The sequence below is a fragment of the Camellia sinensis genome, chromosome 4 (assembly GCF_055761805.1).
Source record: "Camellia sinensis isolate YWXY chromosome 4, ASM5576180v1, whole genome shotgun sequence".
Lineage (NCBI taxonomy): Eukaryota > Viridiplantae > Streptophyta > Magnoliopsida > Ericales > Theaceae > Camellia > Camellia sinensis.
The window spans coordinates 164,427,529-164,434,591 of NC_138964.1; the positions used below are offsets into that span (position 1 = coordinate 164,427,529).

The window sequence follows — 7,063 nt, forward strand, 5'->3', positions numbered from 1 at the left end:
CAAAATCCAATTCAAGGCTCAAAAGGTATACCCCAAACGATAATTTACACCTCAATTCTTCATTTTGTATCCAATTTATTGTAGACAGCTGAGTTATCATTCCATCCACACAATTTGCACACCTAAAAACAGTGAATAGTTTCAAGAAACACTATTGTGTCTAGTTCAATAATCCCACAAACAAGTCCATATACAAGCATGCAAAGTCCATACATAAATCAACAAAAAAAACAAAAATAAAGTAGTAAAGTAATAGAATTGAACAACGAGGAACCAAAACCATCCCTAGTATTTATTCTTTTCACAGATAACCAAAAGATCTCATTTTCTTTCTTTCCATTTTTCATACCCCTCAATAGTTAATGCTTTCTTTTGTCCGGTAGAAACCAAGTGTTCTCTCACCTTTAAGTCAGCATCACAGCTTGAATAGTTTTAACAAATTTTGTAATAACTTTTACATGTTAATCTTGAAAATTGTCAAATTTTTACTTACTTCTCCAATATGAAGAAAACACAACGTAAGAGTATGAAATTCTTCGAGATAAAAGGCAAACATCAAATTCTCCATGAGTCATGGGTGCGTAATCAAAAACCAAAAACAACACCACCTTGCCCCAAAAAATAGGAAGAAGAAAAGGGAAACTAAATTATACCCCTCTCCTGTGTAAATGGTTGAAAAGCTAACAAATTAGCAATTGTCTCGCACATCTCCTCTCAATCATATGCGTTCTCCTAGTCATCAACTACATTAGACACCTTCTCATGCTTGCCTTCTTGCAACCCACCAATATTCGAACCACTTGCTTTTGGTTCAAAGTTTGAGACCATTTGAGTTACTATTTGTTTTCTAGGATTTACAATTTCAATACAGATGCAAATGATGAACTCGGTGAGTCTAGAACACTCCAATGGTCTAGAATGGCAATTGCAACATCTTTTTCCTTCTACGCTGATGACTCCGTCTTTACAAAATCAGGAGACCACACCTCACCACCCCATGAAATCTCCGTCAAGTTGGGCTTTTACAACAACCTTCTTCCATGGATTCCTTTTTAGAGACCCAGATGCCCCTCTGTCCTTAGCCAACCTTGTGCTTCTTGAAGTGTTAGCGCCCAATGGTGTTGTTACTGATACACCACCATTTTGAGGAACCAAAATAACCCTATAGTATACAGATCCTTGATCTAATCTTTTCATAGCGGTTGCAGCACGAGCAAGATCACTAAAAACAACCAATGCGTTCTTGTCATTTAGCCATACTAGTTCACATTCACTACCAAACCTAAGGACTAGTGCACTAATATTAGCATCCCTTGGCAAATCAAAAAGGGCAACAAGCAGCCTGGGATCCAAGTCTATCAAAGGATCAAAAATCGGTGGATGTAGTATATTTTTAGTGATGGAAACTTTAGCACCAAGCACACGAGTTAGGGGTTTAGACTTTAGGGTAACATGAACCACAATGAAATGCGTTGGCTCCAACCTAGTAGTATTAACCAAAAGCTTCTAACTCTCAGCTATCAGCCTCATAGCATCTCTCGTTTCCTTTAACAATGGACAAAATACATGAACGCGAAGACTATTGCTTTACCCCTGCCAAGGACCAAGAATTTACACCTCTCTTTCACAAACAACACCCACTTTGGATCACACCTAAATAGGTTAACTAGAACTTTAGAAATAGCAAAATTTTTACCAAAATAAAATGTATCTAAATTTGGGATAGTGACACAAAAAGCAACTGTAAAAGCCCGTTTTCGCTCCATCTTTTCATATTCATCATCACACATAAGCCTCCTCTGATCAAGTGGAATTTTCTTTCCATTTGTTTCAATAGGTTGAAATCGTACTAACAACTTCTGGATTATAGAAGCTTTAAAACTAGTATCAATGTTAAACCCAACACTGTTGCCTCAAATATCACAAGGAACAGTAGTAATTATTCGGCCACAAGAACATGTTATTGTAACAGGGAACTCACATCTTACATCAGGACATGGAAAAAAAGGATAATAATGAGCTGTACATACATGTCTGCACTCCCTCTTGGGAGTATCACACATCTGCCCAGAAGACGCCTTCAAATTAAAACTTAGTCCACAAGAAAAATCACATGGTGATAGATGACAAGTTCTAGCACATGCATGCATCCCATATTGCCTGGTCTTGCCACAGAGCTTGTTACATCTAATATTTCTTGACCCACAACCACATGTCCACTAATGCATTCTTTCACTATAGGAACTGAACGAGGTGGACATTCTCCAAAATGACAGCTCTAAGAAAATGAATGGCCACAAGGTTGTAAAACTAAGCATGGATACTGACACGAAGGGGGAAGTGTACTATAAAGATGTGGTGGGGGAATTGAATTTCTCTCACAAGAACAGGTCAAGTCGGCGAAGATAGTTTCAAGGCAAGGAGGGCAATGCCCACTGTGACAAAGAGATGGGCAAGAATACTGCCTAGACCTTAGCCCCTTCTCACAGGGCATTGATCACAAGTGTGGGTCCTAATCGCCTAAAAGAGAATTGTTGGAACTAGAAAAAGAGGAACACCTTTCACTACACCAGTGCCTCCCCTAATTCTTCTTCCGCCTACAAGGTTTATTACATGAAAATTTTTCCTCTTCCATCATTGTTTTGTAGCATTCCATAGTTCGATAACTTGATCTGCAACGACATTTTTGGGTGACAAGTACCATACAAGGCGCACAATCCCCAACATGGCATCTCTCTTTGTAGTGATGCACCCCACAAGAGAGGTATTTGCCACATACTTTAGAACATGTCGGTATAGGATCTAAATAACTTTGTCATTCCTCCTGCAAGCAAGTTTTACCACAATAGCATGACTCAATCTTTCTTGGCAACAAGTTGCACTCCCCGCATAGACCTAGATTGCAAATTTCATGGCAACCATGATTTTCACAACTAAGTTTTTTTATGGAAATTGAATTACATGAAAAACACCATCTTTTACACTAACTTTTCCATTGATAACCATCTCTCCACAAAGAACAACCTCAATTTTCTTCATGCAAAAACAACAGGCATTGACCAGAACCTGACAAGCATTATAATGACCCACATGGCAAATCTGTTCACAACGGTGGCGTCAGCACTCTAGAAGTTTCTCACAACATTGACCGCAAGTGAGAACAGATTTCTAATCAAAACATCTTGAAGTAATTATTTTCTTCCCACAGGGGCACAACCATGGTGGAGCAAAAGCTTTACAAAGAGGGCATAGACTAGGGTGGCATTGCAGAACACAAACATGAGGACAAAGATTCTCTCTATTCCTGATAGCACTAAGAATGAAGACGGGTTGCAGCCTATGGCCGAGATGATGATCGATATGCCAAATGGATCGACTTGTCAAGGAGTACGAGGCCCTTATGGCATTGACTGAGCGTTGGGCCGGCTGTTCAGATCGGCACAAGGATATCATAAGCTTGCATTTTGGGGATGCCATAAGTGATTGCTCGGTTGAGGCATTCCACATGATCTAGTGACATAATGGAGAGGAATTTGCTCTAGGCACGCATCAATACAGTTTGGCGGTTTGGCTAATACTGTTTCACAATATTGGCGCATGCATGTGTAAAGAAATGAGAGAGTAGTATAACCACGCGTCCAAGGAAGGATAACAGAGGTAGTGCGCGCACAATGTGGGACTGCATAACCAGCCTAGACAAGGGGTGCGACCATACTCTGAGAAGGGTAAACACACTTTAGCAATTCTCTCTCTCTACCGTGCTTTGTATTCCTTCTTCCCCAAGTGAACTAACTTGATCGTCGGAGAGGTTTTCTGGCAAATCACTTGCCGAGTAACTCATTATTATTTTGTTTGCAGTGAATAGGAATTCATTCGAAGTAAGACGAGCTTGGTAGCAAGGCATATGGAAGGCGACAAATATTTTTTCCCCCGTACAACATGTATATACAAGAATAAAAAAAGATAATAAAAAAGAACCTGATCAATCCTAGAAATGAGGAGGCACGATCAGCAAGAAAAGAAAAGAATAGAATTTGATAACCACTTGTTCCTTTTCTCACTGGTTTGATTTCTCTCTGTGACCCTGTGGCATTTCTTTTCTTTACATTATAGGTTTCTGCTATGCCATCTATATATGTATATTCTCTTCTCTTTTTATTTATTTATATATATTTGGTTTCTCAGAAGAGAGAGAGAAATCGAGAATGCAGAAAGAGAGAGTTCGATTTTGTAGGCTTATTAGATCGTACAGAAAGATGGACTATGAGAGAGGTTCAGTTTGAGGTGAATCAACATATAATTTTTTTTTTATTTTAAAAATTTAAGAATCAAGTTAAATTTTAAAATAGTGTAAACCAAATTGAATCAAATCGTAAAAAATATTTGGTTCAGATTAATTTCACATTTATATAATAAAAAAATTATTATTTAGATTATCAATTCAATAAAATTTCATTTTACTTGTAAAAACATTTCAAAGAATTTGCAATTATATTTTAAAATTTTAAAATATTCTTCAAACTAGTTTAAATGGAATCCACAATAATACAACAAATTCTTTATATTATACACTATTTACTATAAGAATAGGAGTAGTTTTTAATTGTATTATGGGAGATTTAGCCATAAGTCTCTTAGGCCTTTCACTTTGTGTCAAAAGGATAAAATAAATTTCAATACTTGCAAAACTCCCTCATAGCTCTCATTTTTTGTTAAAATGACAAAATTTTACTTTGATTCATAATAAAATGTGGTTGAATCAAAGTAAAATTTTACTCTGAATTAGAGTAAAATTTGTAATTTTACCTGTAAACATATAAAAAAAAAGGGAAACGAACAAAAAACAGGGATTTACAGCAGAATGAGTGAGCGAGAGGGAGAGAGAGAGAGAGAGAGAGAGAGAGAGATCGAATGAGAGAGAAGCAAAGTCAAAAAGAGAGCAAGAACGAACTATCGATTTTCAAATCTGAGGTGATAAATCTCATATTTGAGGTCATCAATCTCATATGAGATAGTGGAAACAAACAGAGATTATGAGAGTGATAAGAAGGACATTTTAAAATACTAAAGACTTTTGAAAATACTTATATAATTCTTGTCCTTTTGACAAGATAATTGCTCTCGAGGGATTTATGGCCAAATTCTCCTATAAATATTGTTCAATCAAAAACGTAGTTTAAATAAACAACAATGATTCATCCCCCCTTTTCCTCCCACCCCCTTTGACCCCCCCTCTCTCATTGGTTACATTTTCTTTTTCTTTTTCTTTTTTTTCCTGCTCCTCCAATCACCCACCGCCACGTGGCAAAGAGGGGGTGAGGGGGTGACCCCCAAAAGGGGGTCCCAAGCATTATTCTTAAATAAAATCAAATAAATAGTACATAAACATGTATATCTTTGTATAGGAGTAATTATCTTGTATTTCTAGAATTTTATGTTAACATTGTGCCCAACTAATAGTAACAAGTTAAGAATTACATAACGCTAAAAACAAAGAAAAATGGTGAAAAAAATAATATGATCTCATTAGATGGGTATATACCCATGTGATTTTTTTGACACATAGAATAATTTCTAATTTGTATAGATATAAAAGATAAAAATATCTTGTGAATAATATAAATAAAAGTTTAATCAATATCAGAAATAATTAACATTTAAAAAAATCAACTAAGAAACATTTACATACACAATAAACGCAAGTAAAAATCCTACCCACTTTAACATTAAATAATTTTAATAATTAATCCTCAAAATTTATATTTATTTTTGCTGTATTTAGTCAGAGAGTTTTGAAGGAGATTAGGAAAGGAAAACCAAAAAGATATATGAAATTAAGTGAAATATAAATATGTTTTATTTACTTACATTTTTCTTTTCATTTTTTAAATTCCTTCCTAAATACTCTAACCAAACACAATATTTGTGAATTTTCAATAATTGTACAATCTCGTTTGGCAACTTGAAATTTTAGTTAAAAAGTCAAAAAATTACTATAAGTTATCCTATCAATTTTTCTGTTTTTCTATACATCATTTTATAAAAAACTACAAAACTACTAACATAGTCTATTTTCAAACCAATGTATTCAAAAGCTATATGAATGCAAAATTTTAATATGAAGAATCCAATTCTCATTCTCATTTTCAACTAGTGAGTATTTGGGAAGTTGTTATTTTAATAGATTATTTTAGTTTTTGGCTATTTTAATAGGCTAAAATTTTTGTGTTTGGAAAAATGATTAGATTTTTTTGTAGTTAGATGTGATGTTTGTGAGAGAAAAAGTAAAATGATTATAAATTTGATATAACATTTTGTTTTATTAAATATTTTAGTCTATTTTTTTTTTTTTGAATTTTAGCCTAAATTAGGTCTCATTTGACAGCTCATTATTTTAGTTTAAAAAAAATCACAAAAAAAAAAAATCAATAACCTATACAAAAAAAATCAAAGATTTATTTTCTCTCTACTTTTTGTAAAAAATCATAAAATAATTCTACATACTAATTGTTTTAATCTCATATTTTAGTCAAAAAATTAAAAAATTATTAGAGCAATCTGCTTCTAAATGAGGCCTTCATAGTTTTTGAATGAAATTATCAACACAAAAATATCAATGAGTACCTTAAAACAATTTTCTTATCACATTGCTTAAATTGACAAAATAAAAAAATATGATTTTAATTTGTTATGATAAAGCAATTTTCCAAATCACTAATTTTAATTAGTAGTGTTGTACAAATTAATTGATATATCAATTAATATTATTATTTTAAAATTATAAATTTCATCTATTACATAAATTAGAAAACTTAAAACTTTTTAAATTATATTATATCCTCTGTTGATAAATTAATTTTAATTAGTAGTGCTGTACAAATTAATTGATATATCAATTAATATTATTATTTTAAAATTATAAATTTCATCTATTACATAAATTAGAAAACTTAAAAATTATAAATTTCATCTATTACATAAATTAGAAAACTTAAAACTTTTTAAATTATATTATATCCTCTGTTGATAAATTAATTTAACTTTATTCAACTTTAATTGTGCC

At 33.1% G+C, this 7,063-nt stretch overlaps 1 pseudogene; it reads right to left on the minus strand.

Annotated features, from left to right (window-relative positions):
* Window positions 1-854: 854 nt before the first annotated feature.
* LOC114282986 (NF-X1-type zinc finger protein NFXL1 pseudogene) lies at window positions 855-3,507 on the minus strand (annotated as a pseudogene).
* Between the last annotated feature and the right edge of the window lie 3,556 nt (window positions 3,508-7,063).